At 53.5% G+C, this 13,268-nt stretch overlaps 1 long non-coding RNA gene across 1 annotated transcript; it reads left to right on the plus strand.

Moving 5' to 3' along the window:
• Positions 1 to 10,880: 10,880 nt before the first annotated feature.
• Positions 10,881 to 13,051, plus strand: LOC139082186 (uncharacterized). Its single transcript, XR_011537929.1, has 3 exons — positions 10,881 to 11,006; positions 12,166 to 12,277; positions 12,722 to 13,051. It is a non-coding gene; the product is annotated as an uncharacterized lncRNA (long non-coding RNA).
• The last annotated feature ends 217 nt before the right edge of the window (positions 13,052 to 13,268 follow it).

Consider the following 13,268-nt stretch of genomic DNA (forward strand, 5'->3'; position numbering starts at 1 on the left):
GGAGCTTACATCCTGGTGGGATGACAGAGACTACACCAGGAAAGAAGAGGACATCAAATGACAACAAGCTTAGTCAGGAGAGAGAATAAAGAGATGGGGACATTTCAGATGGCAGGGGGTTTGGGAGGAGGGCAAGGGAATAGACAGTGGTCAGGGAGCCTGAATGATGAGCTGGAGAAACCCCAGCAAAGATTTGGGGAAGAGCCTTCCAAATGGCAAGAACTGGAAGTGCAAAGGCCCTGAGGTAGGAAGAAGTGGGCATATTGGAACGTGGCCTGTGGCTGAGGCTGAGGGAAGGGTGTGGTGGGAGATGAGATCCAGAGGTGGGTGGAGCCAGTAGGGCCTTGCAGGCCATAGGAAGGAGTGTGGGAATTAGTGAAAGTGGGATGAGAGCCGTTGAAGCCTGAGGGAGGACAGGATGGGAGGGCACAGTGTGGTCTGAAGGCTTGTACTTCGAGGAGCTGGAGTTTTATGAAGGAAGAGGGGGAGAAATGATTCACGTACAGGCTGCAGACAGAGGGCCTCCACCGAGAGCCTGCAGGGGAACGAGCAAATCCAGCGTCAGAGCCAGCAGGTGAGGGGTCGCGGGGACTGCTGATGACAGAGGGCAGGCGGGGAAGACTTGGGGTCAGGGAGGGCTTCAGGGAGCCGTGGGAGGGTAAGGGTAGCAGTGTCAGCTGACGAGGGAGATGCCAGCTGCCTGGAGGGGGTGCAGGAGGCAAACAGGGACAGGAGCCAACGGGCACAGGGGTGGTCTGCTCTCATGACAACCTTCGGCTGGGGTTGACCTGAAGGGGAGGTGGTCGGTAGGGGTGAGGCCAGAGGGGCTGTCCCAAGGAGGGGCAGAGGGAGTGGGGGCAAGAGAGCTGGTTTGAGCCCCAGCCGAGGACCCCTGGGGAAGTCGCATCTCGGCGCTGAGCTCCTGCTCTCTGTCTGTCACATAGACCCCTGGGACATGTAAAGGCTGCTCTGCCCCCCACCCAGAGCCTCCCAACTGGCACATGGGACCCAGACGGAAGGCAGAATGAATCTAGATGGTCCCTGGCAGAAGCCTTTAATAAGCATGTTATTTTAAAATATTTTCAATAAGTGGGGATATAAAGTTCCCTCTTAAAGTACATTTGAGTCAAAAAGGGAGTCAGTTTAAAGGTTAAGTAAATAGCATTCTAAAGCATATGCAGAGCAGACAGAAATCGTCACAGTAGCTCTCAAGTGATCGACATTCCGGAAACACTAAAGACCAAAAGCTTTGTGAACATTTAGCCCACAAAAATGTTAAAAAAAAAAAAAAAAAAAGACGTGAATGTCAGCACGTTTGTTTGTGTGTATCCAGGGCGGGTCCTCTGAGGACACAAGCGTGCGTGTGGGCGTGTGGGTCCCACAGGTAGGTGCTGCTGGGGATGGTGTGTATTAGGCTGCGTGCAGGGGCCCGAGTGTGCACGTGGGTGTGCACAGCTGTGCACACAGGTCATCCGCAAGTGCAGGTGTTCTGCTGTATCTGGGCGGGTGTGTGGGGGTGAGTGCATCAGGTTTGTGCCATCCTGAGTGACCACGGTCAACAGGCACAGGAGGATGTCGTGCTCCCCAGCCCGCAGCCCTGCCCACTGGGACTGGGCTGGGTGGGAAGCCTGGGGCTGGCTCCCCACCAGCCACCAGGGGGCAGCAGATGGCTACGCGCCCGTGGCTCCTCCCCAACCCCATCAAGACTGGGCTTCTCCAGGCCCCTCCACTTCCTCAGGCAGGTCCACCCCGAGCCTGGCCCTCTGAAGTCGCTCTCTCACCCGTCCCCACTGCCCCTGACCCCCCAGGCCTTGGCTAGAGCAGCCAGTCCTGGCTGTTGTTACAGGGGGTGCTGCAACGTACAAGCAACCCTGGGGGGCCTCATGGGGTCCTGGGGAAATGGAGCCAACTGGCCCGGGTCCCTGAAGGGCTGGCACCTGGACCTCCGGGAGCATGGCCGGCTTGGCCTCTCGGGCCTCCCACAGTCGGCTCTGTCGCTCGTCCCTGGTCTCTTTCAGGGGTGCTCCGTGGCTCTGTCCCCCAACTCTCAGCCCTCCGCCTGCTCAGAGCACTGCTCTACCCCTGGGCTCCTCCCTGGCTTGTGGGGAGGGAGCCCCTCTGAGACTCCAGGGTGGGCATCAGAGCGGCCGCTGTCCCCACATCCCCGTGTCTGCACCTGCACTAACGGGGATTGGTGCCCCAAGGCCAGCCTGGCGGCAGCAGCAATAATTAACAACAATCCTGTTCTCTTCACATTCCTTCTGTCCACAGACACTTACGGAAGTCCTACTGTGTGCGGGCACTGTTCCAGGAACTCACCTTCTACTGATGGTGGCCCCCTCCGCCGCCGTGATAAGATAGCTGACTGTGGGCCAGGCCTGAGCTAAACAATGCTCGTCTCATTCGCACAGCGACCCTAGGACAGGGTACAGCTCAGCCCACTTCATGGTTGAAGAAACTGAGGCTCCGAGAGGTTAAGTGGCTTACCCAAGCCGCACAGCCTGTGAGCAGCTGGAGCTGGGAGCCACACAGAGCGTGCTCTCATTCAGTGGTCCCCTTCTTTCTTTAGAGACCCCCAGAAACAGCGGCCTACTCTTTGCCTGTGACTGAATGTGAAGGAGCCAGGCAGTCCCCTGGGTGTCACAGGTGACATCATCTCCCCCATCGTCCCCCACCTCCACCCCAGGTGACCTGGTTAACAGTTTAGTGTATGTCCTTCCCCGTAATCCTACACAGACCCACATCCACGTAATCAAGCCCGGGGCTGTCGTCACCATCCGCTTTATAGACGTGGGGTTGTATAACGTGCTTTTATCCCACAATGACACTGTGGTAAGCTGAATAATGCCCTTCCCTCTCCCCTAAAGACATCCCCGTCCTCGTCCCTGGAACCTGTGAATACTATTTTATATGACCAAAAAAAAAGCATTTTGCCAATGTGATTAAGTGAAAGATTTGCAACAAGCTTATCCTGGGTGAGTTGGGTGGGTCCTAAATGCAGTCACAAGTGTCCCCATGAGAGAGAAGCAGGGGGAGATCGACACATAGACAGGAGAGGAGAAGGCGATGTGAGCACAGAGGCAGACGTGCAGTGACGTGGCCACAAGCCAAGGAGTTCCGGCAGCCTCCAGAAACTGGAAGAGACGGGGAGCAGATTCAGCCCCGAGCCTCTGCAGGGAGCGCAGCCGTGTGGACGACCTGACTGCAGCCGGTGCTACTGGTTTCAGACTCCTGGCCTCCAGAAGGTGCGAGAATAAACTTCTGTTGTTGGAAGCCACCAATGTAGTGGAAATTTGTTACAGTAGCCACAGGAACCTGATAGAGGCACCAACTGACAGGGAAGAACATATTAGCAAGTAATAAGATACAATAATTTTTAAACAGGATACAGAACAGCATGTGTAGCACGAACCAATTTTTGTAAAAGATGTGTGTGTGCACAGAAAAATATTGGGGAGAAAAAAGATCCATATATGCTCATTACCCAGCAAGTCTTCTTTCTGGCAATTTATCCTAAGGAAATAATTAAGGCTGTGCGCAAGGGCGGACGTACAAAGATATTCCACACAGGGCTATTCACAACGGCAAATGGTTGGAAGCAATCTAGATTTCAACTGTGGGGTTCAGTTCAATAAATAATCCTTCAGTCACTGAATAGAACCCTATACAAATTTTTAAACAAAGATCTTGTATAAAAAGTACTTATTTCTATGGAGGGATTGTCACAGTCTGGTAAGTAAAAAGGCACTTATGAAAGAATTTGTATAGTGTGATCTCATCTAAAAATAAATCATCATCATCATCAAGGTGCCAGGAAAAGTGTTTGAAGGGACAAGGTGTAAACAGCCCTTATCACTAGACAGGTGGGTAGGATCACTGGTGTAGTCATTTTTTTCTTTACTTTGCTTTTCTGAATTTTTTTCTATAATGAGCATGAACTCTATTTGTAATAAAGAAAAAGTATAATTAAAAACTTTTACAGGGAGGGGCCGGCCCTGTGGTGTAGTGGTTAAGTTCTTATGTTCTGCTTCCGTGGCCCAGGGTTCACCAGTTCAGATCCCAGGTGTGGACCTATGCACTGCTTGTCAAGCCATGCCGTAGCAGGTGTCCCACATATAAAGTAGAGGAAGATGGGCACAGATATTAGCTCAGGTCCAGTCTTCCTCAGCAAAAAAAAACAAAACAAAAAGAGGATTGGCAGCAGATGTCAGCTCATCTCCTTCAAAAAAAAAGAAAAAAAAAAAAGTCTACAGGGAGGAAAAAAAGCCAGGCTAAAGTTCAAGGTCAATGGTGTGAGGACAGAAGAGGTGAGAAAGAATTGGCGAGTCCAGGCAAAGAAATCAGGGGAAGCTTCCTGGAAGAGGCGTCACTGGAGCTGGAAAGGGAAGACTGGTGAGTGGTAGAAGCCATGGGCCGGTTGGCGGAGCAGAGCTCTGGAGCCAGTAGCCTCGCAGGGCAGAGGCTGGGCAAGACGTGGGCTCCGGGCTCCTAGTCAGAGGAATGCTGGAAAAGTTTAACAGCCAGCTCTCGCAGGGCAGGGCAGGAAGCCTGATTTGCAGCCTTGGCCCATTTCTGTAGTCTAAATACTCCCCCGGCGGCCAGTTTCAAGCTCTCAACATGATGTCACTGAACACAGAGTCGGGAAGAGGCACAGTGGCCCTGCGTTCTATACATATTTCCACTCTACAGATGCAATAGATGCCAATAACCTCAAGGACATCAATAGTAGTAAAATAACTCGGAAGTGCTAAGTTTTGAGTTCAATTCATTTTTGACAAAATTTATATAATTTAAATTTTAATGATAGCTGTTTAATAACTGGCTTGCAAAATTCCTGAAAATTTCACAATTGACTCCCACGAGTAGACCGGCTTCCTCCGGCACTCGGTGACGCTGCCTCTGGGAGCTGGGGGGCACTTCAAGCCGAGAGCCCCCTGGAGCAGAGCTGGGACAACACCCAGAGCTCTGTCCTCCAGCATACGTTCTGCAGGTCCTTGACCCGAGGCAGCAATGCCGGCCCCTCCCGCAGCCTTGGTTGCCAACAGGAGACCCGGCTCACCTCGTCCTTCAGGGGAAAGTTCCCTCTTTGCAGCCTGGGGTGGGGCCTTCCTTTCCCAGTTGGCTGACCCCTCCCTGCGCTTTTCTTTGGAACCTGGAGGCCTCCACTGGCTGTGACTCTGCAAGCTAGACCTAAAACTTCTAGGAGCGGTCATTACAACCAGGCCCTATCTCCCAGGCTGGGACTCTCCCCAGCAGAGTTAGGGGCCAGGCCGCAGGGCAGTGGCTCAGCTCAGGCCACGTCAGCTTTCAATCCTGGCTCCCTCTAGGACTGGGGGAATAGGCCACGCCCCGCCAAATTGTTGGTCACAACGTCCCCCCACTGGGGCAAATGATGAAGTTGGTCCCCTCTCTTGCCTCAGTCTCCCCACCCTACGCTTATTTCCCTCCTCGATGGCACCCCATTCCTCCTACCTAACGCCGACATATTTCTTCCCCTCCCCATGATCAACACCTACTCTCAGGAGGGGAATTGATTCGTTAGTTCTCGCTATTGTGTACTTGACTAATATGGCAAAGTCTCGGATCAGTGGAAGCCCCCTCTTGGTGGGATGGGATTTTCTACCTGTGTTTTGGGTCCGGTTTTGTCATAAATTCCTCTCTCTGGGTGCGCCTCTGAAGGTGGGAGTTCAGGCATCACCGGGCGGGGGGAGGATGATCTGGGGTTGTCGCCTGCTGTGGCCATGGGACAGGCTCAGCAACAGTGCCGTGACAAGCCATATTGGAGCCTGAGGGAAGAGGAAAAGTCGGTCACACTCACCTAGTTTTTACTTAAAGTTTCAAAACTTTGTTCATTATGGATCTTTTACATTAATTTTGATTTTTTTATTGTGGTAAAATATATATAACATGTATTTACCATTTTAACCATTATTATGTGTACAGTTCAGTGGCATTAAGTACATCCACATTGCCGTGCAACCATCACCACTATACATCTCCAGAACCCTTCCATCTTCCCCAACTGAAGCTCTGACCCCATTAAACACTAACTCCTCATTCCCCCCTTGTCCCAACCTCGGGCACCCAACCTTCCACTTTCTGTCTCAATGAATGTGACCACTCTAGGAACCTCACGTAAGAAGAATCATACGGTATTTGTCTTTGTGATTGGCTTATTCGCTTAGCACGGTGTTCTCAAGGTTCATCCATCGTGTTGAATGTGTCAGAATTCCCCTCCTTTCTGAGGCTGAATAATATCCCACTGAAGGTACATCTCACTCTGTTTATCCATCCATCCACCGACGGACACTCGGGTGGCTTCCGCCTTTCGGCTATTGTGAAAAATGCTGCTCTGACCGTGGGTGTACAAATATCTCTTTGAGGCCCTAATTTGGATTTTTAAAAATATTTCTTTAAAGCATTAATCTTGCTACTGAGTTTTTCTGGCACCCCTTAGATTTTGTGCCTGAGGTGAGGGCCTCACTTGCCTCACCCTAGCCACAGCCTTGGTTTGAGGAGTGGCCCGAATCTGTCACAGCAAGGTGGAAAGGTGCTGGAAAGCTCATGTCTTATCTTTCAAAATTCTCGTGGGGCTCAAAAAAGACCCCACCATGTTGACGGCGGTGTGTCAAAGGGACGCAGGTGCAAACTGAAGGGAACCCCAGTGGCCAAAGATGGAAAAATTTGAACAAAAAAATAAAGAGGCATTGGATTATAACCCAGTGCATAAAATGAGTGTCCGTGAGCCCATTGCTGGTATAAATAAATGATGAATAAATCAATGAAAGGGGGAGAAGAGACAAATCTCCCACGCAGAAGAATTCCAAGTAAATTGTGTGGCTGCTCCGTCCCACAGGAAGGGAGGGTGTAAGTCTGTCTGGTCTGCCTCAGTGACCTTCTTCCAAAGAGTCCAGTACAGAAACGGGGAGGAGTAACTTCCCAGTGGAGATGCCTGGCGAGCACCACCGCAGCCAGAGGATCAAGGTCAAGGTCGCTGTACGTACCCTTGAAAAGTGAGGGAATGGTCCTTCCCCTCTGTGATCCTGCTCCCAACAACCCGATACTCCAATAGTTTAATCACGAGGAAAACATGAGACAACCCAACCGAGGGGCATCCCGCAATATTCCTGACCAGTGCTCCTCAGAGCTGTCAAGATCAGCAAAAACAAGGGAAGTCAGAGAAACCGTCCCAGCCAACAGGAGCCTAAAGAGACACGACAGCTAAATGCAATGTGCTATCTTGATGGGATCCTGGAACAGAAAAGGACATTAGGGAAAAATGAAGGACATCTGAAAAGCGATGGGTTTTAGTTAATAATAATGTGTCAATATCGGTTCATGAATTGTCACAAAGGTGGTATACGATGTAAGATGTTAACAACAGGGGAGAGTGGGTGTGGGGTGTGTGGGAGCTCTCTGTACCATTTGCTCGGTTTCTCCATAAATCTAAAACTGTTCTAAAAAGTAAAGTCTGTGCAGAACTTCACATGGAGTCTGCGTTCTCCTCCGTGACACGGCTGTGCGAGCTGGAGTGATGGAGGAGAAAGGACGTGCCAGGTTATCCTGTGGCCCAGAACTCGCTGCCCCCTCCCCGCCCCAGGGACCCTCTTCCCCAGGAGACAAATTGCCAACGTAAGGGGAGGGGGAACCACCATGCTCAGAAGGTCCTTGTCCTCTGATTCCGTCAGTCCCAGATGCTGGGTGTCAAGGAACAAAGGGACGGCATGTCCCAGCGGCTGGGCCGTCAGCTGTGGAGCCCAATTCTCTGAGTTCAGGTCCTGGCTTCACATGCCTGTGTGACCTGAAGCACACTGCTTGACTTGTCTCTGCTTCCCTTTGTAATCGACAACGCAGGAGCAATCAAGGCACCTCAGGGAGTGGCTGTGAAGACTAAATGAGACGGGAAACAGCCTCAGTGTCCACAGATGGATGGAGGGATAAACAAAACGTGGTCTAGCCCCGCAGCGGAACGCTGTCTGGCCTCCCAGAGGGATGAGGCCCTGATGCATGCTACCACGTGGACGAACCTTGGCAACTTCATGCCACATGCAAACAGCCAGACCCAAAGACAGGCTCCTTACACTTACACAATGCTGTTAGTGTCTGATTGCATTTATACGAAAGGCCCGGAATAGGCAGATCCATAGAGACAGAAAGCAGATTTGTGGTTGCCAGGGGCTAGAGCGGGGGACAAAACAGGGAATTACTCCTTACTGGGTACAGAGTTTCCTTTTGGGGTAAAACGTTCTGGAATTCGATGGTTGCACAACGTTGTGAATGTACTAAATATCCTTGAATTACACACTTTTTGTTTTTAGATTGGCACCTGAGCTAACAACTGTTGCCAATCTTTTTTTTCTTTTCCTGCTTTTTCTCCCCAAAGCCCCCTGGTATATAGTTGTATATTCTAGTTGTGGGTCCTTCTAGTTGTGGCATGTGGGATGCCACCTCAGCATGGCTTGATGAGTGGTGCCATGTCCGCGCCCAGGATTCGAACCAGAGAAACCCTGGGCTGCCGAAGCGGAGTGTGGGAACTTAACCACTTGGCCACGGGGCGGCCCCAAGAATTGCACACTTTAAATTGGTAGATTTTAAGTTACGTGTGTTTTACCACAATAAAAAGAAGAAAAGACACCCAAAATTTAATTAATTAAATGAATTAATTTGATGAGATAATGGAAGAAAGCATACAGATCACAAATATAGCTGACACGCTGCTGCCGGTTACGTTTTAAAGAGGTTAACATGCAAGGCTCTAAGGCCGGGGGATAGATTTTCCTGGTTTGGGATTTGGTTTTCTTTGTTTCTCACTCCATCATCCCGCGGCCTCTCCAGTTCCAGTGCCAGCCCCCAGCGCCCAGTCGTGCCTCCCTCCCCTCGACAGGCACAGCCTGACTGCCAGCATCTGGCCAGGGGCTCCCTTGGTCATGCCCTCCACAGCCCCAGGAGTGGAACATAAACAGGAACTAGGAGGACAATAGCCACCAGGAAGTCCCCACGACCTGGAGAAATGGAGCCCGGTAATGAGGTTCCCCAAGCCCTGGCCTCTGCCTGGGGTGCTGGAGAGGCCGGGGTGAAACTGCTGCCCGCCAGTCCCTGCCCTGGTGAGGCCACTGGGCACAAGGCCGTTCGTCGTGTGGGTACGAACCCCCAAGGGCTGGGTGTCCAGGGGAAATGGGCCCACCTGGCTGGGCCGGCTCTGTAAGCCGGCGATACCATGCGGCCAGGGAAGGGCCTGCCAAGGGGGGACTGTGCAAGCCCTCCCTCTGGGGACAGCATCCTGCCACATCCCCGCAGCCCTGGCTCCCTGCCCAAGGACTCTGAGGAGGAAGAATTTGTCATTTGGTCTCAGTGGCCAAGGGGAATTCTCAGCTGCACCTGTGGGTAAAATACTGGATGCTGTAATTTTTGAAAAATGACACATTCACATGACTCAAAATTCAAAAGGCATAGAGGTCCCCCACTCCTTTCTCCCAGACTCCCAGTTCCTCCCAGAGGCTGCCCATGTCTTCAGTGTCTCGTGTACCCACCCAGAGGTACCTTGCGCCTATCAAGAGAAAGCTTATATATAGGACTCTTCATAGGGCCCCTTGGACGCAAAGGGCGGCGATCAACATTTTCCCATTTTATAGATGAAGAAACTGAGGCTCAGAGGAAGCCAGTGACCAATCCATGGTGACACACTGAGTTGAGCCGGCTAGACCCATCTGACTCCTGCAGTGCCCTTGTCTCCCCCTACTTGGGGTTTGGGGACTTGTGAAAGCCCTATGCACAGAATACGGGCCTTGAGTTTCAGTCCTGGCTCTAAGGACCATCAGCTCCATCCTCTGGAAGAAGTTATTGCACGTCTCTGAGCTCAGACCCCTCGCCACAAAGTGGAGCTAACCGATGATGGCTGCTTACAGGGACCTCGTGAGAATGGAGTAAGAGAAGGCCCCGGGGGGAGCTCCGCGCGGCACCGGGCGGCTCATACTCCGCTCAACAAGCATTTATTGCCCACCTGCTGTGTGCCGAGTCCCTGCTATGTGAGGATACAATGCAGCCAGGACCACGGCTCAAGGAGCTCACGGCTAGCCGGCCACGTAAGATCTCAACGAACTGGGGATATTTCTATTCAGCAAATAGTCACATCACCTCCTGGTTCTGGGACGTGGAAGCGAGACCAGCACCCGTGAGGCTCAGCCCGTGTCTGTACCTCCCACTGGACTGTGGGCCCGAAAGAGGAGGGGCCCGTGGCTGTGCTGCTTCCCCACCTCTGTGTCTCTGCCTGGGGCCGCTCACTGAGCAGATGCTCAGCAAACATTTGTTGAATGAATGAATGAATGCGCAGAGGAACAAAAGACTTGCTAGAAAAAAGCTCCCCCCCCCCCCCCCCCGCTAAAGAAGATTGTGTGGTGATGGAAGGACCAGCAAGTGACTTGATTTCCTTTTCTCTATATCATCTGGACTAGGCAGGTACCCATTTATATTTTAAAAATTAATACGACTAATATTAAAAATCTGGCGGCACAAGAGCTCATCCTGAGTGAACGGTGCTGTGTGCCCAGTGACTGGTGCAGACGAGAATCCAGAACTCGAGGGTTTGGTGAGGCCGGGTGCTCAAGGAAGGCGTCCTGCGGGCAGCAGGGAGAGACTGAGGCACTGAGGGCCGTGCTTGTTGTCAGCCCGCTTCCTATTACTCTCTCTGGACGTGCAGTTGAATTCAATGGGGCAGGTCCACACACCACTCACTCAGTGTGTCCCCAGGCCTCCTGCCCCATGGACCTAGGTCCCGGAACTCCCAAGCTGCAACTGGGAGGCGCCAGGTGAGTGCCGGCAGCTCCTGCCCGGTGTGCACCTGTCACTGGGGCTCCTGGGGCCTCTGTGACAGCAGGTGTGCAGCACAGGCCTGGGTGTGGCAGGCACTCACTCAGAGCTGCTCTCCCCCCGTCTCTCCCTCTGAAAGCCGAAGATGCAGGAGCTGGGTGGCAGGAGCCATCCAGACACCCAGAAAGTTCTAACTGCAGGTAACGGTAATAGCAAGGAAAACCAGGAGGGTGCCCACGTGGGGACCTGGGGGTGCGCTCCAGGAGAGCCCCCGCCCCATCCTGCCCCAGAGGCAGGCTGTTGGTGATAGAGGCAGGTAGGGAACCTGCAAGGAGGACAAAGGTCTGGGGACAGGGCAAATGAATGTCCTAAGACCTGAGCGTCCAGGCTGGGTGAAGACAGAGGCCAGGGTGGGCAGGGCCTCCCACAGACTGCTGAGTGGCTGGGGAAGCTCGCCACCCCATCTGTCTGTCCATCCAGGGCTCCTGTCAGGGTCACCCACTGTGCAGGAGCCTCCTGGGGTCCCTGGGGTCCTGGCGTAGGGCAGCCACGCCTCAGCCCAGAGCTAGGAGAACCCTGGCACTGAGACGGGCTCCGCCGAGCTGTCCTCACCCTCCCCCGGCCTCACCTCCCAGGTCAGGCTCTTTGGCGGGAAGGGCCCTGCAGGGCTGCAAACAGCCAGACGGCGGGGGGCGGGGGAGGGGGGGGGTTTGCATTTGCCTGGGGCTCAGGGTCCTTCTGGGCTTTGAGTTAAGGTCCAGAGCAGAGTCAGGTTGGAGGGCAGAATAGGGGGTGAAGGTCAGGAGGTCAGTGTGTACTCGGTGTTGGGGATCATTCTACGGCTGGGGTCAGAGGTCAATATGAGCCCAGGCTGGGGAGGCTCTGTCATTGACTGCTGTGCCACTTTGGCCAGCTCCCCTCCCCTCTCTGGGCCTCAGCCTGTTGCCCGATATAATAAAGGAGGCTAAATGCAATGATCTCTAAAATAGAAGATCCCAAAGTTCGAGATCCAGGACCACAGACTCAGTTCATCTTTGGGTGAGGGGGTGTTGAGCTGGGTCCGGGTGAGGCTGGGCTTAGCATGGGGCTGGGTTCAGGGGCTGCCATTAGACCAGGATCACAGGGTTCCTGTGTGTGTCAGGATCCAGAGGCTGGTGTATGACCGGGATCTCTGGCCAGGTCAGGGGTCAGGCCCTGTCTGTGTCCCTGAGCACAGCCTTCGAGCTTACACCAGAGCGAGGCCCAGGCCAACCCCTCATCGCAGAGAGGCTGAGCCGCGGCCAAGGCCAGGGGAGGGGGCGCGGGGGTGGCGGGAGGCCCAGCCCAGGCCTGCAGCGCCTCATACCACCTTCCTTCTAGGGAGCCGGGAGACCACCAAGGTCATCCAGACAGCCTGCCAGCGAGCCAGCTACCGATGTCAAGGGCGCGAGGCCGTGGCAATCCTCGGCCAAGTCAATTATGATGGGCACAAGTGAGTCAGGCCTGGGAAGAACGCTTGTCCACTTCCCTACGCCGATGGGGTTCTTTTGGGGGTAAAAGGAGGCAGGGAGGCGAAAGCTGTCGGCAACGTGGGTCTCCTGACTTTACTCGGGCTGTGGGTGTGCTGTGGGGCTGGCGCCTTTACAAACAATGCCTCATTTTATCTTCGTCACATCCCCCAAACGGCCCTGCTTACCAAACAGGGAAACAGGAGGTCGGAGAGGTTAAGCAGCTTGGAGGTCACACAGCAGGGCAGGCAGTGGCGGGCTCAGGTCCCAGCTCAGTTCTGAGCACAAGGCTTGGCCTCTGGAACACAGCACCTCAGGCCCCTCAGGCAGCATGGGAGCCTGGGCCCACGTCTCTGTCTGTCTGAGGCCCCAGGGGTCGGGACTGTTCAGGGACCTTATCTTTGTCCTAAAACCAGCCTCCTCCCCAGCCCTCAACGAAGACTCCTTTACCGGGAGAACCTGGCGCCGGAGTCGCTGTAAACGTCTTCAGCCACGAGCGGGCGTTGGCGATGCCGGAATGCGCTTTACCTTCCGTGAGAAAGGCTGGTGCCCGAGCGGTTGGACGGGGCGTCCCAGGTCCAGGGGGGCGACCGGTGGGGCTGCCCCTCACTCTCTGTATGACGTTGAGCTTCAGTTTCCCTTCTGTAAAAAGAGGATAAAGGCATCCTAGACGTACATCGCAAGCTGTCAGAGACGGTGGAGGTGCCTGGAGCGGTTAAAGACAGGTCATCCTTAATAAACCATCAGTGATTCCCTAAGACCAGGCTTCCATAGAATAGACTGCGTTAGTGGATAACTGCCATCCAAAAAGGGCGTGGCTGGAGTAGAGATAACATATGATGGATATTAGCTGAAGGAGGGTAATGGGTACAAGGAGAATTCTTTATACTACTCTCTCAAAAAGGGATAGAATAGAATAGAACAGAACAGACAGGGGGAAAAGCAGGTACACCTGGATTCTCCCTGCTGGGCACA

The sequence above is a fragment of the Equus przewalskii genome, chromosome 3 (genome assembly GCF_037783145.1).
Source record: "Equus przewalskii isolate Varuska chromosome 3, EquPr2, whole genome shotgun sequence".
Classification (NCBI taxonomy): domain Eukaryota; kingdom Metazoa; phylum Chordata; class Mammalia; order Perissodactyla; family Equidae; genus Equus; species Equus przewalskii.